The sequence below is a fragment of the Anomaloglossus baeobatrachus genome, chromosome 3 (assembly GCF_048569485.1).
Source record: "Anomaloglossus baeobatrachus isolate aAnoBae1 chromosome 3, aAnoBae1.hap1, whole genome shotgun sequence".
Lineage (NCBI taxonomy): Eukaryota > Metazoa > Chordata > Amphibia > Anura > Aromobatidae > Anomaloglossus > Anomaloglossus baeobatrachus.
Window position 1 is genome coordinate 494,022,795 of NC_134355.1, and position 23,307 is coordinate 494,046,101.

Genomic DNA, 23,307 nt, shown 5'->3' on the forward strand with positions numbered 1-23,307 from the left:
TTCCATTATTGTCCCACTGGTGCTAAGCTATTTCTAGCACCTCTGCATGACACCCTCCTGCTCTGTTTTTAATAAGATATAATGATAGCAAAAAATGCTGCCATTTGGTGGCATACAAGAAGTGGCTGTTGTACTCCATTAGTGCCCCACTGGTGCTAAGCTATTTCTAGCACCTCTGCATGACACCCTCCTGCTCTGTTTTTAATAAGCTATAATGATAGCAAAAAATGCTGCCATTTGGTGGCATACAAGAAGTGGCTGTTGTACTCCATTAGTGCCCCACTGTTGGAAATCTATGTGCAGCACCTCTGCATGACACCCTCCTGCTCTGTTTTTAATAAGCTATAATGATAGCAAAAAATGCTGCCATTTAGTGGCATACAAGAAGTGGCTGTTGGACTTCATTACTGTCCCACTAGTGCAATGATATTTGCAGCACCTCTGCATTGCAAACTCATTGTTACTAAGCCATTATAATACCAAAGACTGAGTAAACTTAGTGGCATCCTAAAAGTGGCTGTTGGACTTCATTATTGTCCCACTGGTGCCAAGCTATTTCTAGCACCTCTGCATGACACCCTCCTGCTCTGTTTTTAATAAGCTATAATAATAGCAAAAAATGCTGCCATTTAGTGGCATACAAGAACTGGCTGTTGAATTCCATTATTGTCCCACTGGTGCCAAGCTATTTCTAGCACCTCTGCATGACACACTCCTGCTCTGTTTTTAATAAGCTATAATGATAGCAAAAAATGCTGCCATTTAGTGGCATACAAGAACTGGCTGTTGTATTCATTATTGTCCCACTGGTGCTAAGCTATTTCTAGCACCTCTGCATGACACCCTCCTGCTCTGTTTTTAATAAGCTATAATGATAGCAAAAAATGCTGCCATTTGGTGGCATACAAGAAGTGGCTGTTGTACTCCATTAGTGCCCCACTGGTGCAAATCTATGTGCAGCACCTCTGCATGACACTCTCCTGCTCTGTTTTTAATAAGCTATAATGATAGCAAAAAATGCTGCCATTTAGTGGCATACAAGAAGTGGCTGTTGGACTTCATTATTGTCCCACTAGTGCAATGATATTTGCAGCACGTCTGCTTGCATTGCACACCCAAACACATTGTTACTAAGCCATTATAATACTAAAGACTGAGTAAACTTAGTGGCATCCTAAAGGTGGCTGTTGGACTTCATTATTGTCCCACTGGTTCCAAGCTATTTCTAGCACCTCTGCATGACACCCTCCTGCTCTGTTTTTTATAAGCTATAATAATAGCTGGTGTCTCCGCAGTGGATATGTTGATCTCCCTAAGGTCAACAATGCTTGCTTAAGTAGTCTTTTACTAGGCATTGCCCCCACTAGCCAGATTCCTACTCCACACTGATGAGGGCAAATACCCAGAAACGGCTGTCTGTGGATTGATACCATGTTTGGTATAGGTGGTCTCCTTGACTGGAGATTGCCCTTCCCGTGGTTGTTCCTTCCCGGTGAAAGACCTGGCTAGTTTCCTGGCAGCGTTGAGAAACACGTGATGGTGTCTCCGCGGCTTTCTTATTTGCATACTTCCCAGGGGGCGTTGCTCTAGAATCACTGCGTTGGGAAACACGTGATGGTGTCTCCGCAGTGGATATGTTGATCTCCCTAAGGTCAACAATGCTTGCTTAAGTAGTCTTTTACTAGGCATTGCCCCCACTAGCCAGATTCCTACTCCACACTGATGAGGGGCAAATACCCCGAAACGGCTGTCTGTGGATGGATACCATGTTTGGTAGAGGTGGTCTCCTTGACTGGAGATGGCCCTTCCCGTGGTTGTTCCTTCCCGGTGAAAGACCTGGCTAGTTTCCTGGCAGCGTTGAGAAACACGTGATGGTGTCTCTGCGGCTTTCTTATTAGCATACTTCCCAGGGAGCGTTGCTCTAGAATCACTGCGTTGAGAAACACTTGATGGTGTCTCCGCAGTGGATATGTTGATCTCCCTAAGGGAAGAAAGCATTGTTGACACTTCATTTAGTGGCATCATAGAACTGGCTGTTGTATTTCATTATTGTCCCACTGGTGCCAAGCTATTTCTAGCACCTGTGCAGGACACCCTCCTGCTCTGTTTTTAATAAGCTATAATGATAGCAAAAAATGCTGCCATTTAGTGGCATACAAGAAGTGACTGTTGTACTCTATTAGTGCCCCACTGGTGCAAATCTATGTGCAGCACCTCTGCATGACACCCTCCTGCTCTGTTTTTAATAAGCTATAATGATAGCAAAAAATGCTGCCATTTAGTGGCATACAAGAAGTGGCTGTTGTACTCCATTAGTGCCCCACTGGTGCAAATCTATGTGCAGCACCTCTGCATGACACCCTCCTGCTGTGTTTTTAATAAGCTATAATGATAGCAAAAAATGCTGCCATTTAGTGGCATCATAAAACTGGCTGTTGTATTTCATTATTGTCCCACTGGTGCCAAGCTATTTCTAGCACCTGTGCAGGTCACCCTCCTGCTCTGTTTTTAATAAGCTATAATGATAGCAAAAAATGCGGCCATTTAGTGGCATACAAGAAGTGACTGTTGTACTCCATTAGTGCCCCACTGGTGCAAATCTATGTGCAGCACCTCTGCATGACACCCTCCTGCTCTGTTTTTAATAAGCTATAATGATAGCAAAAAATGCTGCCATTTAGTGGCATACAAGAAGTGGCTGTTGGACTTCATTATTGTCCCACTAGTGCAATGATATTTGCAGCACCTCTGCATTGCAAACTCAAACTCATTGTTACTAAGCAATTATAATAAAAAAGACTGAGTAAACTTAGTGGCATCCTAAAAGTGGCTGTTGGACTTCATTATTGTCCCACTGGTGCCAAGCTATTTCTAGCACCTCTACATGACACCCTCCTGCTCTGTTTTTAATAAGCTATAATAATAGCAAAAAATGCTGCCATTTAGTGGCATACAAGAACTGGCTGTTGAATTCCATTATTGTCCCACTGGTGCCAAGCTATTTCTAGCACCTCTGCATGACACCCTCCTGCTCTGTTTTTAATAAGCTATAATGATAGCAAAAAATGCTGCCATTGCTGACATTTAGTGGCATACAAGTAGATAGTGATATCGTAGCATGTGACAGCTATAAACGAGCAGAAATACTCACCTTCTCGTTCATCGCTGACACGTCGCTTATTTTCTAAAAATCGCACGTCCTGTTGTTCATCGTATCCGGGGCAGCACACATCGCTCCATGTGACACCCCGGGAACAATGAACTGCACCTTACCTGCGTCCCGCCGGCAATGCTGAAGGAAGGAGGTGGGCGGGATCTTTACATCCCACTCATCTCCGCCCCTCCGATTCTATTGGCCGGCCGCTGTGTGACTTTGCTGTGAGGCTGAACGTCCCTCCCCCTTCAGGAAGTGGATGTTCGCCTCCCACAGCGAGGTCGTTTGGTAGGTAAGTACGTGTGACGGAGGATACGGCATTGTGCGACACGGACAAGAAATTGCCCCTGCCGCACAAACGATGGGGGCGGGTGCGATCGCAAATGCATGGGAGCAACTACCCTCCCCTGATCACCGCTATTTGCACTGAGGGCTACTCTTCCCCTGAGGTGTGGGTAGCACACTATCTTTTTTCCTAGATTCCCTGGTAGATACTAGTGGTGGACAGGGTGTCAGTCAATAACAGGGTTATGTCTCTTCAACCAGGGAAGACTCTACACGATGGGAGTGGGCAGCCGCTCCAAGACATAGCAGAACAGATGTTCACCATGAAAGGCACCTACCCGAAGGTTGATATTTGGTACCATATGGGTGAATTTCCTCTGTCTGAAGGGGGCAGAATCAATAGCCTGAATGGGGATGGATCTAGTTAATGCACTGCGAATTAGCCCCCGAGACTGGGCAAAGCCAGAATGAAAGAGAGGGGAGCCAGCACGATCTGAAAATGGCATGCATCATATAAAAAGTGCAAATTCACAGATTTATTCCAACTGTACTGTAATATAAATGAGATTTTTAGCAAATAATTGATCAATTCTTTGAGCCACCCCTGCCAACGTCACGGCAAATCTCAATAGGGGGGTCCTACTCTATATTCTGTATTTCATGCGCCATGCGGCCTCCTAGATAAAGTTAAAAGCAGAACCATAATGGAGCACACATACCTGTAACCTGTATATATAACCGCTTCTATGTTGCAAAAGAGGCAATTGTGGATAGAGGCCAGCCCAGGTCCCAGCATGTGGAGCAAGCTCTACACATACCAGGACTATATCAGAACTGACCCTCCCAGTGCCAGAGAGCAACCATTGATAAGGCGGACCAGATCCAAGTATGGTGCTTAATTAGCAATGCCTGTGGAAAGGGTGAGGCAACTGAATGTGTACAGCTACCAACAGGAGGAATATATTGCAAACCAAGATCAGGCGTGCATAGCATGGTGGTGACCAGCCACCAGACATTTGTAGCATAACTACAACCAAACAGAGAGAGAGGGGAGCCAGCACGATCTGAAAATGGCATGCATCATATAAAAAGTGCAAATTCACAGATTTATTCCAACTGTACTGTAATATAAATGAGATTTTTAGCAAATAATTGATCAATTCTTTGAGCCACCCCTGCCAACGTCACGGCAAATCTCAATAGGGGGGTCCTACTCTATATTCTGTATTTCATGCGCCATGCGGCCTCCTAGATAAAGTTAAAAGCAGAACCATAATGGAGCACACATACCTGTAACCTGTATATATAACCGCTTCTATGTTGCAAAAGAGGCAATTGTGGATAGAGGCCAGCCCAGGTCCCAGCATGTGGAGCAAGCTCTACACATACCAGGACTATATCAGAACTGACCCTCCCAGTGCCAGAGAGCAACCATTGATAAGGCGGACCAGATCCAAGTATGGTGCTTAATTAGCAATGCCTGTGGAAAGGGTGAGGCAACTGAATGTGTACAGCTACCAACAGGAGGAATATATTGCAAACCAAGATCAGGCGTGCATAGCATGGTGGTGACCAGCCACCAGACATTTGTAGCATAACTACAACCAAACAGAGAGAGAGGGGAGCCAGCACGATCTGAAAATGGCATGCATCATATAAAAAGTGCAAATTCACAGATTTATTCCAACTGTACTGTAATATAAATGAGATTTTTAGCAAATAATTGATCAATTCTTTGAGCCACCCCTGCCAACGTCACGGCAAATCTCAATAGGGGGGTCCTACTCTATATTCTGTATTTCATGCGCCATGCGGCCTCCTAGATAAAGTTAAAAGCAGAACCATAATGGAGCACACATACCTGTAACCTGTATATATAACCGCTTCTATGTTGCAAAAGAGGCAATTGTGGATAGAGGCCAGCCCAGGTCCCAGCATGTGGAGCAAGCTCTACACATACCAGGACTATATCAGAACTGACCCTCCCAGTGCCAGAGAGCAACCATTGATAAGGCAGACCAGATCCAAGTATGGTGCTTAATTAGCAATGCCTGTGGAAAGGGTGAGGCAACTGAATGTGTACAGCTACCAACAGGAGGAATATATTGCAAACCAAGATCAGGCGTGCATAGCATGGTGGTGACCAGCCACCAGACATTTGTAGCATAACTACAACCAAACAGAGAGAGAGGGGAGCCAGCACGATCTGAAAATGGCATGCATCATATAAAAAGTGCAAATTCACAGATTTATTCCAACTGTACTGTAATATAAATGAGATTTTTAGCAAATAATTGATCAATTCTTTGAGCCACCCCTGCCAACGTCACGGCAAATCTCAATAGGGGGGTCCTACTCTATATTCTGTATTTCATGCGCCATGCGGCCTCCTAGATAAAGTTAAAAGCAGAACCATAATGGAGCACACATACCTGTAACCTGTATATATAACCGCTTCTATGTTGCAAAAGAGGCAATTGTGGATAGAGGCCAGCCCAGGTCCCAGCATGTGGAGCAAGCTCTACACATACCAGGACTATATCAGAACTGACCCTCCCAGTGCCAGAGAGCAACCATTGATAAGGCGGACCAGATCCAAGTATGGTGCTTAATTAGCAATGCCTGTGGAAAGGGTGAGGCAACTGAATGTGTACAGCTACCAACAGGAGGAATATATTGCAAACCAAGATCAGGCGTGCATAGCATGGTGGTGACCAGCCACCAGACATTTGTAGCATAACTACAACCAAACAGAGAGAGAGGGGAGCCAGCATGATCTGAAAATGGCATGCATCATATAAAAAGTGCAAATTCACAGATTTATTCCAACTGTACTGTAATATAAATGAGATTTTTAGCAAATAATTGATCAATTCTTTGAGCCACCCCTGCCAACGTCACGGCAAATCTCAATAGGGGGGTCCTACTCTATATTCTGTATTTCATGCGCCATGCGGCCTCCTAGATAAAGTTAAAAGCAGAACCATAATGGAGCACACATACCTGTAACCTGTATATATAACCGCTTCTATGTTGCAAAAGAGGCAATTGTGGATAGAGGCCAGCCCAGGTCCCAGCATGTGGAGCAAGCTCTACACATACCAGGACTATATCAGAACTGACCCTCCCAGTGCCAGAGAGCAACCATTGATAAGGCGGACCAGATCCAAGTATGGTGCTTAATTAGCAATGCCTGTGGAAAGGGTGAGGCAACTGAATGTGTACAGCTACCAACAGGAGGAATATATTGCAAACCAAGATCAGGCGTGCATAGCATGGTGGTGACCAGCCACCAGACATTTGTAGCATAACTACAACCAAACAGAGAGAGAGGGGAGCCAGCACGATCTGAAAATGGCATGCATCATATAAAAAGTGCAAATTCACAGATTTATTCCAACTGTACTGTAATATAAATGAGATTTTTAGCAAATAATTGATCAATTCTTTGAGCCACCCCTGCCAACGTCACGGCAAATCTCAATAGGGGGGTCCTACTCTATATTCTGTATTTCATGCGCCATGCGGCCTCCTAGATAAAGTTAAAAGCAGAACCATAATGGAGCACACATACCTGTAACCTGTATATATAACCGCTTCTATGTTGCAAAAGAGGCAATTGTGGATAGAGGCCAGCCCAGGTCCCAGCATGTGGAGCAAGCTCTACACATACCAGGACTATATCAGAACTGACCCTCCCAGTGCCAGAGAGCAACCATTGATAAGGCGGACCAGATCCAAGTATGGTGCTTAATTAGCAATGCCTGTGGAAAGGGTGAGGCAACTGAATGTGTACAGCTACCAACAGGAGGAATATATTGCAAACCAAGATCAGGCGTGCATAGCATGGTGGTGACCAGCCACCAGACATTTGTAGCATAACTACAACCAAACAGAGAGAGAGGGGAGCCAGCACGATCTGAAAATGGCATGCATCATATAAAAAGTGCAAATTCACAGATTTATTCCAACTGTACTGTAATATAAATGAGATTTTTAGCAAATAATTGATCAATTCTTTGAGCCACCCCTGCCAACGTCACGGCAAATCTCAATAGGGGGGTCCTACTCTATATTCTGTATTTCATGCGCCATGCGGCCTCCTAGATAAAGTTAAAAGCAGAACCATAATGGAGCACACATACCTGTAACCTGTATATATAACCGCTTCTATGTTGCAAAAGAGGCAATTGTGGATAGAGGCCAGCCCAGGTCCCAGCATGTGGAGCAAGCTCTACACATACCAGGACTATATCAGAACTGACCCTCCCAGTGCCAGAGAGCAACCATTGATAAGGCGGACCAGATCCAAGTATGGTGCTTAATTAGCAATGCCTGTGGAAAGGGTGAGGCAACTGAATGTGTACAGCTACCAACAGGAGGAATATATTGCAAACCAAGATCAGGCGTGCATAGCATGGTCGTGACCAGCCACCAGACATTTGTAGCATAACTACAACCAAACAGAGAGAGAGGGGAGCCAGCACGATCTGAAAATGGCATGCATCATATAAAAAGTGCAAATTCACAGATTTATTCCAACTGTACTGTAATATAAATGAGATTTTTAGCAAATAATTGATCAATTCTTTGAGCCACCCCTGCCAACGTCACGGCAAATCTCAATAGGGGGGTCCTACTCTATATTCTGTATTTCATGCGCCATGCGGCCTCCTAGATAAAGTTAAAAGCAGAACCATAATGGAGCACACATACCTGTAACCTGTATATATAACCGCTTCTATGTTGCAAAAGAGGCAATTGTGGATAGAGGCCAGCCCAGGTCCCAGCATGTGGAGCAAGCTCTACACATACCAGGACTATATCAGAACTGACCCTCCCAGTGCCAGAGAGCAACCATTGATAAGGCGGACCAGATCCAAGTATGGTGCTTAATTAGCAATGCCTGTGGAAAGGGTGAGGCAACTGAATGTGTACAGCTACCAACAGGAGGAATATATTGCAAACCAAGATCAGGCGTGCATAGCATGGTGGTGACCAGCCACCAGACATTTGTAGCATAACTACAACCAAACAGAGAGAGAGGGGAGCCAGCACGATCTGAAAATGGCATGCATCATATAAAAAGTGCAAATTCACAGATTTATTCCAACTGTACTGTAATATAAATGAGATTTTTAGCAAATAATTGATCAATTCTTTGAGCCACCCCTGCCAACGTCACGGCAAATCTCAATAGGGGGGTCCTACTCTATATTCTGTATTTCATGCGCCATGCGGCCTCCTAGATAAAGTTAAAAGCAGAACCATAATGGAGCACACATACCTGTAACCTGTATATATAACCGCTTCTATGTTGCAAAAGAGGCAATTGTGGATAGAGGCCAGCCCAGGTCCCAGCATGTGGAGCAAGCTCTACACATACCAGGACTATATCAGAACTGACCCTCCCAGTGCCAGAGAGCAACCATTGATAAGGCGGACCAGATCCAAGTATGGTGCTTAATTAGCAATGCCTGTGGAAAGGGTGAGGCAACTGAATGTGTACAGCTACCAACAGGAGGAATATATTGCAAACCAAGATCAGGCGTGCATAGCATGGTGGTGACCAGCCACCAGACATTTGTAGCATAACTACAACCAAACAGAGAGAGAGGGGAGCCAGCACGATCTGAAAATGGCATGCATCATATAAAAAGTGCAAATTCACAGATTTATTCCAACTGTACTGTAATATAAATGAGATTTTTAGCAAATAATTGATCAATTCTTTGAGCCACCCCTGCCAACGTCACGGCAAATCTCAATAGGGGGGTCCTACTCTATATTCTGTATTTCATGCGCCATGCGGCCTCCTAGATAAAGTTAAAAGCAGAACCATAATGGAGCACACATACCTGTAACCTGTATATATAACCGCTTCTATGTTGCAAAAGAGGCAATTGTGGATAGAGGCCAGCCCAGGTCCCAGCATGTGGAGCAAGCTCTACACATACCAGGACTATATCAGAACTGACCCTCCCAGTGCCAGAGAGCAACCATTGATAAGGCGGACCAGATCCAAGTATGGTGCTTAATTAGCAATGCCTGTGGAAAGGGTGAGGCAACTGAATGTGTACAGCTACCAACAGGAGGAATATATTGCAAACCAAGATCAGGCGTGCATTATAGTACAGTTGGAATAAATCTGTGAATTTTCACTTTTTATATGATGCATGCCAATTTCAGATCGTGCTGGTTATCTTTTTTTTCTCTGTTTTGACCGTAGTTATGCTTCAAATCTGGTGTCTGACCAACACCATACCATGCACGCCTGATTTTGGTTTGCAATATATTCCTCCTGTTGGTAGCTGTTCAGACTCAGTTACCTCACCCCTTTCCACAGGCAATGCTAATTAAGCACCATTCTTGGATCTGGTCCGCCTTTATCAATGGTTGCTGTTTGGCACTGGGAGGATCAGTTCTGATATAGTCCTGGTATGTGTGGGGCTTTCTCCACATGCTGGGACCTGGGCTGGTCTCTATCCACAAGTGCCTTTTTTGCAACATGGAAGCGGCTATATACTGGTTGCAGGTATGTGTGCTCCATTATGGTTCTGCTTTTAACTTTATCTAGGAGGCCGCATGGCACATGAAATACAGAATGTAGAGTAGGACCCCCCTATTGAGATTTGCCGTGACGTTGGCAGGGGTGGCTCAAAAAATTGATCAATTATTTGCTAAAAATCTCATTTTTTTTATTATAGTACAGTTGGAATAAATCTGTGAATTTTCACTTTTTATATGATGCATGCCAATTTCAGATCGTGCTGGTTATCTTTTTTTCTCTTTTTTTTCAAAGCCAGAATGAACTAGATTAGCACCCGCTCCACGGTGCACCAGAACAGAGATCATTTCAGTCTTTCCACCAACAACCACCTCAGCTGTAATGGTGAATTGGGACGTGTAATTGGAGGAAATATAAACTGCCTGGTCAATTCCCTTCACGTGACCAGGAGAACGTGGCTTTTTAACAGACGGCCTTGCTTAGGTATTATTGGACAGGCCCCGATGTAATGCCTTTTATCACCACAGTAGAGGCAGGTCCCAGACCCATGACAAACCACAAGTGACTCAGTCTGAGGGGAGGCTCCCCCCAAGTGCATAGGATTGTCAGCTTGCACCAGTAGGAGCTCTTTCCTGGGAAAAATGACAGGGGACAGGGACCTAAAGGGTCTCTCCCTATGGAGTCGATCCACTCTAATGGTGATGGCCATGGCAGCCTTCAGCGATTTCAGGGTGGAGTATCGCACCAGAGTCCCTAAGCTTAGCTGACAGAAATGACTGCTAAGTAGAGTTGAGCGCGGTTCGCGGTTCGAGGTTCTCCAGTTCGCGGCTCGAGTGATTTTGGGGGCTGTTCTAGATCGAACTAGAACTCGAGCTTTTTGCTAAAGCTCGATAGTTCTAGATACGTTCGAGAACGGTTCTAGCAGCAAAAAGACAAGCTAATTACTAGCTGGCTTTCCGCTGTAATAGTGTAAGTCACTCTGTGACTCACACTATTATGAAATTTCAGCGTATAGTGTGCGGGAACAGCGCATTCAGATCATTGCTGTTTGTATAATGGAGATCGCCATTTTTTTTTTTTCCTTGTCTTCCTTCCCTAAGCGCGCGTGTGTAGTGGGGCAGGCCAGCATGTCAGCCAATCCCAGACACACACACAGCTAAGTAGAGAAGCAATGGCATGTGTGATAGGATGTCCATGTCACATGTCCCTGCATTATAAAAACGAGTATCTGCCCGTCCGGACGCCATTATCTCTTCTGCATCTGGGTGTCAGTCACCGCTGGCGTAGCTCCTGTCTCCGATACTGCTATGTACGCTCTATACACAGCGCTATACAGAATAGGGATAGAAGTTTCTTTCAGCCCTTCAAAGGGCTAATACCGGCAGGGTCAGAGCCATAGGTGACAGTCAGGGCAGTGAAAACAGATTTTAACAGCTACAGAAGATGACAGCGTCTGTGTAGCTAAGGTCAGGGATTTCCTTGCTGCATTTCCCCATTAGGAGGGATAGAAAGGGAGGCTTCCTTTCCTCTACCCAGACCCACAACCCTGGCACTGTACCCTCCTGCCCTTTGCACACTCAAACTCATTGTTACTAAGCCATTATACTAGCAAACACTGAGGAAACTTAGTGGCATCCTAAACGTGGCTGTTGGACTTCTGTATTGTCCCACTAGTGCAAAGATATTTGCAGCACGTCTGCCTGCATTGCACACTCAAACTCATTGTTACTAAGCCATTATACTAGCAAACACTGAGGAAACTTAGTGGCATCCTAAATGTGGCTGTTGGACTTCTGTATTGTCCCACTAGTGCAATGATATTTGCAGCACGTCTGCCTGCATTGCGCACTCAAACTCATTGTTACTAAGCCATTATACTGGCAAACACTGAGGAAACTTAGTGGCATCCTAAAAGTGGCTGTTGTACTCCATTAGTGCCCCACTGGTGCAAATCTATGTGAAGCACCTCTGCATGACACCCTCCTGCTCTGTTTTTAATAAGCTATAATGATAGCAAAAAATGCTGCCATTTAGTGGCATACAAGAAGTGGCTGTTGGGCTTCATTATTGTCCCACTAGTGCAATGATATTTGCAGCACCTTTGCATTGCAAACTCAAACTCATTGTTACTAAGCCATTATAATACCAAAGACTGAGTAAACTTAGTGGCATCCTAAAAGTGGCTGTTGGACTTCATTATTGTCCCACTGGTGCCAAGCTATTTCTAGCACCTCTGCATGACACCCTCCTGCTCTGTTTTTAATAAGCTATAATAATAGCAAAAAATGCTGCCATTTAGTGGCATACAAGAACTGGCTGTTGAATTCCATTATTGTCCCACTGGTGCCAAGCTATTTCTAGCACCTCTGCATGACACCCTCCTGCTCTGTTTTTAATAAGCTATAATGATAGCAAAAAATGCTGCCATTTAGTGGCATACAAGAAGTGGCAGTTGTACTCCATTAGTGCCCCACTGGTGCAAATCTATGTGCAGCACCTCTGCATGACACCCTCCTGCTCTGTTTTTAATAAGCTATAATGATTAGAGTTGAGCCCGGTTCGAGGTTCTCCAGTTCGCGGCTCGAGTGATTTTGAGGGCTGTTCTAGATCAAACTAGAACTCGAGCTTTTTGCTAAAGCTCGATAGTTCTAGATACGTTCGAGAACGGTTCTAGCAGCAAAAAGCAGGGCTTTTTACAGTTACAGTGTGCAGGAGCCATCGCTGGCAGCCTGCCAGAAGCTGGTAACCAAGATAAACATCGGGTTTCCTAGCAAAGCGTAACCTGATGTTTATCCTAGTTACGTGCAGGAAGCCCACACTTCCCTGCTCAGCTCATTCCGCCCCCTCCTGCACGCGGCATGTACACACACACACACACACACACACACTCACACTCACCTGTCCCCAGCCAAGCAGTCCACGACACTGACGTCCTCAGCGCCACCCACTTCGCACTCCGCCGCCAGCACACATGGCTCCGCCCACCTGCACTCTGCACACATGGTCCCGCTCGGCTTACCTGCGGTGATGAAGTCCCGACCTCAGCGCTGTCACTGTTCTCCATGGCCGCCGCTTGTCACATCACCTTCTGTCGCTTCCGACCCGAGACTGACTAGCGGTGACGTCACGGGCCGCTCGCGATACTTGGCTGTGAAGTCGGCGGTCATTGAACTCAGTGACAGGTGCTGTCAGCAGTGCAGGAGATCAGCGCAGGTAATGTACCTCGCTGACAGCAGCACTTGTCATCCCCTGCAGTGACCTGGGCTGACCCATTGATGTTAGCTCAGGTCACTGCACTGCTCTCCCAGCCAATGGGGAAGATCCTGCTCTTCATTGACTGGGACAGTGTGGATCGTCATGGCAACCCCTTGGATTACACCAGACCTGGATTTGTTTTTCTTTCTAATAAATTGGTTAAAGAGGGAATGTATTGGGGAGTGTTTTTTCAAATAAAAATGTGTTTGTCGTGTATTTTTTTTTATTACTGACTGGGTTGGTGATGTCGGGTATCTGATAGACGCCTGACCTCACCAACCCCAGGGCTTGATGCCAGGTGACATTACACATCTGGTATTAACCCCATATATTACCCCGTTTGCCACCGCACCAGGGCATGGGATGAGCTGGGGCGAAGCACCAGGATTGGCACATCTAATGGATGCGCCACTTCTGGGGCGGCTGCGGCCTGCTATTTTTAGGCTGGGGAGAGTCCAATAACCATGGACCTCCCTAGTCTGAGAATATCAGACCCCAGCTGTCTGCTTCACCTTGGCTGGTGATCCAATTTTGGGGGGACCCCTACGTGTTTTTTTTTTTTAATTATTTATTTAATTTAAAATAACAGCGTGGGGTGCCCTCAGTTTTGCATTACCAGCCAAGGTGAGGCTGCCAGCTATGGTCTGCAGGCTGCAGCCGTCTGCTTTACCCTAGCTGGCTACAAATATAAGGGGAACCCTACGTCATTTTTTTTTTCATTTTTTGGCTAAATACAAAGTTAAGCACCCCTTAGTGCCACATGAAAGGCACCAAAGGGTGCAAAATTACAAAATGCAGGAGAGTGGGACATTATGTGTCTTTCTGCCATTATAATGGAAGAAAAGACTGATATGAAGTGCACAAGCACAAGAAAATCACCAGAGCGCTCTACGCTGTGAAAAGCAGTAGAAAATGGCACTGGAGTGAACATGTGACCGCCTCATGTAGGATGAAGCTATGGATTCTGGGTAAATTTATGTATTTTCCCTCCTTCAGTTTTTTTGCAGTACACAAAAAAAAACGGAAGGCACACGGATGACAAACAGATGACATACGGACCGTCTACGGAATAGAAACGGATGCCACACGGATGCACCCGTGAAAAAAAACGGACTGTTTTTTGCAGACCGCAAAAATGGATCGGTCATGTTAATGTAGCCTTATTCTGATCTGCCATTTATAAACAGCAGGCAGAAATATGTGAATAACGCCCCCCAGCGTCAGAAAATCTCCGGGGTTTCAGGGCTAGCTGAGACCCTGGAGATCATGATTCAGGATGGTTTTTCCGGTCCCCGCTCACGTGATCACAGGTATACACCGTACACCGATGATCACGTTACAGTAAATTACAGCGCCGGTAAAAATTTATTTATATCCCATCTGGCATGAACAAACATGATAAATCTCCTCCCCGGTCCCCTCCGGTCCCCCGGTGTTGCCAAAGTTCCCCCCTGATGCCCTCTCAGAAATCCAAGATGGCGGCGCGCACAGCAGCGCGCCGGCCGCATTCACCCTACTCCTCTGATTTCTGTCGCATGTACCATGACACATGCGACAGAAAACTCCTCCCCAGGCCCTGCCAGGTCACCGCCTATAACCCCACCGGTGTTCCCCGGTGTCCCACGGTACCTGTGCAGCGTTGATCCCCCCCACGGCCCTCTCCTTCACAATAGACGCTGCCGCATGCACAGAGCGGCTGTCAGCTCAGCTTCCTGTGTTCAGACACAGTGAGTGGTGGTTATGCATCTGTAAGCTAAATGGGCGGCACAGTGGCTCAGTGGTTAGCACTGCAGTCTTGCAACGCTGAGGTCCTGGGTTCAATTCTCACCAATGACACCATCTGCAAAGAGTTTGTATTTTCTCCCCGTGTTTGCGTGGGTTTCCTCCGGGTACTCCGGTTTCCTCCCACACTCCAAAAACATACAGCGCTATGGAATTAATAACGCTATATAAATGAATAAATTATTATTATTACTGCAATGCCCTGCTCATGAGGTAAGGAACATAATTGATCAGGAGAGCTATATACTACATTTCCAAATGGAGGGATTTGCTTTTATAGTTTCCCTGCTGAACGACTACCAAACATGAGAGTCCGTTATACGCCACAAGAAAACACATCTAAATAGCGAGCTCTGTTGTTAAGTATTCATTCAGCTGGATAACTGGACTTAAAGGTGTATTCCATCTCCAAGATCCCATCCCCAATATATAGTAGGTGGAATAGCAATAATATCAGCAAATACCAATATTTGGAAATGTAGAATAGTTCTCCTGATTAGGCATGCTCTTACCTCATGAGCAGGGCATTGCAGCTTTGGTAGCAACCATTACAACATGGACTCTGCTGCTGTGGACCCGGGGAGAGTGAGTGCAGATTCATTGCACCCACACTCCTCACATGAAGGGTCTGCACTACTAGAAAATGGGGGATACGTTCCCTGAGTGTCTCCCCCCCATATTCTAGACGGTCCAGAGTTGTCGTGGGACCCCTTTATTTTTTTTCTTACAATAAATTGGTGAAAGAGGAAATGTTTTGGGGACTGTTTTTTCAAATAAATTTCTTTTGTCGATTTTTTTTTTTTGTTAGTACTGACAGTTTATGATGTTGGGTATCTAATAGACGCCATGACATCACAAACTGCTGGGCTTGATCTCAGGTGACTTTACAGCTAGTATCAACCCGATTTATTACCCCGTTTGCCACTGCACCAGGGCACGGGATGAGCTGGGGTGAAGCGCAGGATTGGCGCATCTAGTGGATGTGCCACGTCTGGGGTGCCTGCGGCCTGCTATTTTTAGGCTGTGAAGGGCCAATAACTATGGACCTTCCCACCCTGAGAATACCAGACCACAACTGTCCGCTTTACCTTGGCTGGTGATTCAATTTGGGGGGGGACCCTACTTTTTTTGTGTAATTATTAATATTTATAAAATAATTATAAAAAAAGAGCCTGGGGGGACCTGCACATTGGATCCCCAACCACGGTAAAGCTGCCAGCTGTGGTTTTCAGGCTACAGCCGTCTGCTTTACCCTAGCTGGCTATCAAAAATGGGGGGACCCAACGTCATTTTTTCTTTAACTATTTTTTAAATAGAAAAAATTAATGGGCTTCCCTGTATTTTGATTGCCAACCAAGGCAACGGCAGGCAGATGGGGGTGGCAACTCATAGCTGTCTGCTTTATCTGCGCTGAGAATCAAAAATACCGAGGAGCGCTACATCATTTTTTTTAAAGATTTATTTTTACAGCACTGTGATGTCCAGCAATCAAAATACAGGGAAGCCCATTTTGTTTTTAGTTATTTAAATAAATAATTAAAAAATATATATGGGCTCCCGCTGCATTTTTTGTATTGCTAGCTAAGGGTGATCCAAGCAGCTACTGGCTGCTAACCCCCACTGCTTGGTGTTACCTTCACTGGCAATGGAAAATCCAGGGAAGCATTTTTTTATTTTTTTGGCAAAAAACTACAAAAAAAAGGACGTGAGCTTCGCCATATTTTTGTATGCTAGCCAGGTATAGCAGGCAGGTGCTGGAAGAGTTGGATACAGCGCCAGAAGATGGCGCTTCTATGAAAGTGCCATTTTCTGAGGCGGCTGCAGACTGCAATTCGCAGCAGTGGAGCACATAAAGCTCAGGCCAACCTGTGTTGCGGATTCCAATCCCCAGCTGCCTAGTTGTACCTGGCTGGACACAAAAATGGGGCGAAGCCTACGTCATTTGTTTTCTAATTATTTCATGAAATTCATGAAATAATAAAAAAAAGGGCTTCCCTTTATTTTTGGTTCCCAGCTGGGTACAAATAGGCAACTGGGGGTTGGGGGCAGCCGTACCTGCCTGCTGTACCTGGCTAGCATACAAAAATATGGCGAAGCCCACATAATTTTTTCAAGGGGCAAAAAACTTCTGCATACAGTCCTGGATGGAGTATGCTGAGCCTTGTAGTTCTGCAGCTGCTGTCTGTCTGTATGGAGAAGAGCAGACAGCAGCTGCAGAACTACAAGGCTCAGCATACTCCATCCAGGACTGTACGCAGAAGTTTTTTGCCTACCAAAAAAATGACGTTGGCTTCGCCATATTTTTGTATGCTAGCCAGGTACAGCAGGCAGCCACGGGCTGCCTCCAACCCCCAGTTGCCTATTTGTACCCGGCTGGGAACCAAAAATATAGGGAAGCCCTTTTTTTTCATTATTTCACTTATTTCATGAAATAATTAAAAAACAAATGACGTGGGCTTCGCCCCATTTTTGTGTCCAGCCAGGTACAACTAGGCAGCTGGGGATTGGAATCCGCAGCACAGGTTAGCCCGAGGTTTCTGGGCGCCTCTGCTGCGAATTGCAGTCCGCAGCCGCCCCAGAAAATGGCGCTTGCATAGAAGCGCCATCATCTGGCGCTGTATCCAACTCTTCCAACAGCCCTGAAGCCGAGTGGCTTGTTGGGTAATAATGAGTTAATACTAGCTTTGTTTTACTAGCTAATATTAAGCCAGAGATTCTTAATGTCAGGCACGTTTGACCCGGCCATTAAGAATCTCCAATAAAGGGTTAAAAAGGGTTTTTTAAAGGGTTAAAAGAAAGACACCACACAGAGAAAAAATACTTTAATTGAAATAAATACACAGACACATTAGAGACTCCATCTTTATTACCCCCTGTCAGTCCTCCACGATCCATGGTCTTCTGTATTTCTCGTTCAACAAATGCAGCTCTGCTCCATCACTGCTGCATGGGGGAAGACGCTGCTTCCCGTGCAGCCTTCACTCCGTGAAGGCTGCACGGGAAGTAGCGTGCAGCCTTCACTCCGTGAGTGATCAGTGCTGCTGCCTGTTAGCGGTAACAGCGGTAACGCTGCCAGACGCGTTACCATAGCAACGGTGCTCCGATCATGTAATTCCCGGAGCCGCGGTTAGCAGTGACGTCACCGCTAACTGCGTTGCTATGGCAACTGTGATCTCCGTTAATGACAGACTGTGTCAGCCGGTCCCTAACGGAATGGGGAGTCGACCGTGTGCTAGAGCATGTCGCCGGTACACGGCGATACACAAATGTGCACCGTGGACCGGAGAGTGCAATGACAGGACCTAGGACAGGACATGACGTCAAAGCCATGTGACCAGTCTGTAGCCAATGAGATAATAGCCACGTGACTGGTCACATGGCTATTTTGACGACACGATAGGTCCTGCATCACTGCTGGCAGTGCTGGTCACCGGGAGGATTCAGCGATCATCGGATTGAATAACGGCAGGAGACAGAGTGCAGGAGGGATCGCGGAGACCGGTAAGTGTTATGGCAATGTTTATTAACTGTATGTGTACATTTATAATGCGTTTTTATGTGTTTGTGATTGCCTCACATTATTTCCTATTGGTTCGGTTCGTTGAACGTTCGCCGAACTGAACTCGAACGAGACCTCCGTTCGACGAACCAAACTCGAGCCGAACCACGGCCAGTTCGCTCATCTCTAATAATGATAGCAAAAAATGCTGCCATTTAGTGGCATACAAGAAGAGGCTGTTGTATTCCATTAGTGCCCCACTGGTGCAAATCTATGTGCAGCACCTCTGCATGACACCCTCCTGCTCTGTTTTTAATAAGCTATAATGATAGCAAAAAATGTTGCCATTTAGTGGCATACAAGAAGTGGCTGTTGGACTTCATTATTGTCCCACTAGTGCAAAGATATTTGCAGCACGTCTGCCTGCATTGCATACTCAAACTCATTGTTACTAAGCCATTATAATACCCAAGACTGAGTAAACTTAGTGGCATCCTAAAAGTGGCTGTTGGACTTCATTATTGTCCCACTGGTACCAAGCTATTTCTAGCACCTCTGCATGACACCCTCCTGCTCTGTTTTTAATAAGCTATAATGATAGCAAAAAATGCTGCCATTTAGTGGCATATAAGAAGTGGCTGTTGTACTCCATTAGTGCCCCACTGGTGCAAATCTATTTGCAGCACCTCTGCATGACACCCTCATGCACATTTTGCTACGCTAATTTTATAGCAAACTCAGGGAATTCCTTGCTGCATTTGATCATTCGGAGGGATAGAAAGTGAGGCTTCCTTTACTGTCCTGGTACCCACAGAACACGGCCACTGTACCCACCTGTCCACTTTTGCAACGCTATTTAATTTGCCCAAAGAGATGACTCTTTTTCTGCCTTCCTATAATTGTCTGTAATACTAAGTTAGTGTTCCTTTGCTGCCAAGCAACGTACAACACATGTGCATTCTACACTCCTTTCCATTTCTGGAATGTAATTATTAACTGCAGGTAGTCCAACCAATCTGTGACGAAGGTGCAGGTGTGGATATAATGTAGCCTGCATCCAATGTTGGTTTTCTCGATGTCTGACAGCTCAACAATACCATCTGTTTCCACTTCCCAAACAAGTGATGACCTGCCAATCCCACTCCCTGTTGCGTGTAAAGGGGTGGAAGTTCAGTGTGAAAAACCATGTGTGACTGCCCACAGTCACAGAGGATGAAGAGCACGCAGATGCACTTGATGTGGCAGGCGGTGGTTGCACAGGCACGCTAGGCCGCATTGTAGCACAGTGAAATTCACATTGCGACTTATGCTTCATTTTAAGTCGTCTACAGGGTGGGCTCCCCAGTATGCAGCAAAACCAGGCAACAGGAAAAGGACACTAGTCAGTTGGGTTGATAAATGATTGTTTAACTTTACCAAAACAAACAATAAGAACCATGCATACAATTTAAATAATTGAACAATCTACTCTGTTGCCTACTACCTGCTAATCCCTCTGCGTAGCAGTAATTGTGTGTTTGTGCGTGTGTGTGTGTGTGTGTGTGTGTGTGCGAAAACGACTTACCAGTGGTGCATTACAAGAGCTTCCCAGTTATCTACGTAAACATAGACAAAACACATTACCCCCCCTGAATACCCTTGTTAGCTGAAGCCTCACAGATAAGGCAGATGATAACAGTGTGAATGCAAACCACACAGCTCTGCAACACAGACATGGAAATCTTGAAAATCAACAGTCAATGCAAACATGTGTCGCTGTCCCTCTATGATTTAAACTGTACGTGACAATTTGACAGTGTAGAGGCAGCAAGTCTTATTGTCTATAAATAGTCGGCCTACCAAGAACAGATAGGTGTTTTGCTAATAAAACAAAGTGTTGCGTGTCCGCATTATTGTCTGGGCACAGCCTACCGTACCCGGGTACCGTGATGTCCAGTTGCCAGAAATACACACTTTACGCTCCTCTCACGGTAAGCAGTATAGACAGCACCATAAGAATGTTGGTCTGTGGCACAGGATGCTGCTCACTGGCGTTACGGTACTCCTCACCAAACTCCAAAATGACTCCCCTCACAATTGAACAAAGTGTTTCCGCGGTGGCTCCTTGCTGTAACACACACCTTTAGCTTTTTCTTCTGTTCATAGACAGTATCTCCAAGTCCACACCCGAAGAGCAATTTCTCCTCCACGTCTAAGTGTGGAGAGGCAGCCAGTGCGCATGCGTGTGCCGATTTACCTCAGCCGCAGCCTAACTACAGTGTTTCACCTAGTGAGTATGCTCTGCCTGACTGTGCCATTCCTGAGGCTAAGTCTTCATTTCGGGATACAGCGCATGCTTCCACACTTAGTGCGAAAAGCCTCTTTGCACAGGTACTTGCATTCCGTGCCGGGTCTAAGTCCTGTTTTGTGCCTAGACATCATGCTAAAGCTGATAGTCTTTTTTCAGAGACTGTATTTCATGCTACTGAGCATGCTCAGGCACTTACTGCATCAGAGACTAGGTCCGGTAATGAACTCTTTGGCCCTGCCCCTGATGTGGAGGGCCCATATAGACCACAGGGCATCAGGTGTCCTGACGATGTGGCCAGGCCACTCCCAAATGGCTTGCAGAAGCCCGCCCCTATGACTTGTCACCTCATTATTGATGGTCAGACGATAACTGGTGAGGTGTTTGTGTCGTGGCAGCCATGAGGTCATTATTGAAGTTGCGGTTCCAAATAGGACGCTAGTTATGCCACTCATGATGTGTCACTCTGCTTTTGTCTCCAGGAGGTGCATTGTGGTCCACCCTGGTTTGGGGCGGACCCAGGTTATAAAACGGGCTGGAGCCAACAAGGAGATGTGCAGTCTTCTATTATGCTCCGAAAGAGCACACCTCCATGTGTTGAACCCATTGCGGCTTTAGGCCAGAGGTAGGCAGGGATAGGGCGTCGATGCAGGGCGCCACCACAGTTGGCAACGCAAAACAGTTAAGACCTGCTCCTGTCCTACAAGTCCTGCTTGTGCAGCTCAGTGGCATTAACAGGCCTGCTGCTGCTGATGCGCCTGCTGTCCACAGGTGTGGCCCCAATGCACACGGTCAGCGTACTCAATGGCCCCTGTGATGTTAACAGGGAGTTCCTTGGCTGGGTGGGCGTGTGGACCCTGTGACGCTAACAGGGCTCCCAGTCTCCATATCCGAGTGGCGTCTAACTCGGTTCAGGCTACTATTAGTTTCATAGCCACACAGCTCTGTATCCTCCACCTAACCTTCCAGTTGCCAATCTCTCCTTTTCCATCTGGGAGCACGGTGGACACTGACTGCTGATGGGGATATATACCTTTCTCTTTCTTTTCTTATTAATTTTCGTTATATAGCGGTAACATAGTATATACCACCTTATCCAAATCTGCCAGTCCCACCATAACAGATGGTGTTTCTTCAGCAAATGTTACTTTTGCTTAACCACCAAACCCACGGACAAAAACTTTTTCCCCCTTTCCACCAGCATCTGTCCTTTTTCAACTCATTTTGTATATGACCAAAAGTGCAACTCTGCAGGGACACCGTACTCAATGCCATCTCAGCACAGCAGCCAGCCCTCGGTCCCTCAGATGTGGACAAGTAAAAGACCATTTCCTCCTATCCATGACAAAGCGTTGAGATTCACTCTGTGCAGCACTGGTGTTTAGTGGAAAAGCAGATCTAAGATTGCGTACCACCTTCTGCAGATACTCCTGTATATGTGCGTCCCTTTCTATGGCAGGAATTATTTCGCCAAATTTTGTCTTGTACCAGGGATCTAACAGTGTGGCAACCCAGTAGTTAGCATTACTTCGAATTCGTACAATCCGAGGGTCATGTTTTAGGTAGTGCAGCAAGAAGGCGCTCATGTGTCTTGTGCATCCAGGAGGACCAAGTCCTTGGTGTGTTGGTGGCAGAGAAGTGAGAATCGTGCCTCCTTCCTCTGCCCTCTCCCCACAACCTCGCACAACCGAAATGTGAGCAAGCTCTCACTCATCTGCTGAATCTTCCATGCCCATCGCCAGTTCGTCCTCCATTTCTTCATGGGCTCCTGCACCTTCCTCAACACTTTTTGCTGATACTATGTGTCCTTGTTAATCCCTCTCCCCCACCATGACTACCGACTAGGTGCCGCTGACCATCTGGACCTCGTAGATCTTGTTATCCCTTCCGCATATGACTCCTCCTGTACTTCCTCCCCTTCCTCTTGTCCCAACACCTGACTCCGAATAATGCTTACAGTGTGCTCCATCATGTAGATGACCAGAATTGTCACGCTGAGAATGGCATTGCCAGTGCTAAACATCTTCGTCGACATTTTTAAACTGTGTAGAAGGGTGCATAGGTCCTTGATCTGACACCACTCCAGCAGCGTGATCTGCACCTCCTATGGATCAAGTTAGGCCAGGCTATATGTCATAATGTATTGTAGCAGGGTTCGGCGGTGCTGCCTCAAACGCTGCAACATGTGCAGATTCAAATTCCTGCGTGTCGGCACATCGCATTTCAGGCGTTTAACTGCCAGACCTAAAGACTTCTGGAGTGACGAAAGTTGTTGAGCTGCTGTGTGCGAACGATGGAAGTGAGCACATAGCGAGCGTGCCCGCTGCACTAGGCCATGTAGGCCGGGATGGTGTTTTAAAAATTGCTGGAGAATTAGATTCAACACGTGAGCCACACAAGGCACGTGTGTCACATTTTCACGGCGAAGAACCGCACCCATGTTTGCATCATTGTCACACCCGGCCTTCCCTGTCTGCTGGTTGAGTGGAGACAAACATTGATGAAACTTGGTCTCCAGAGCTAACCGTCCACAACTT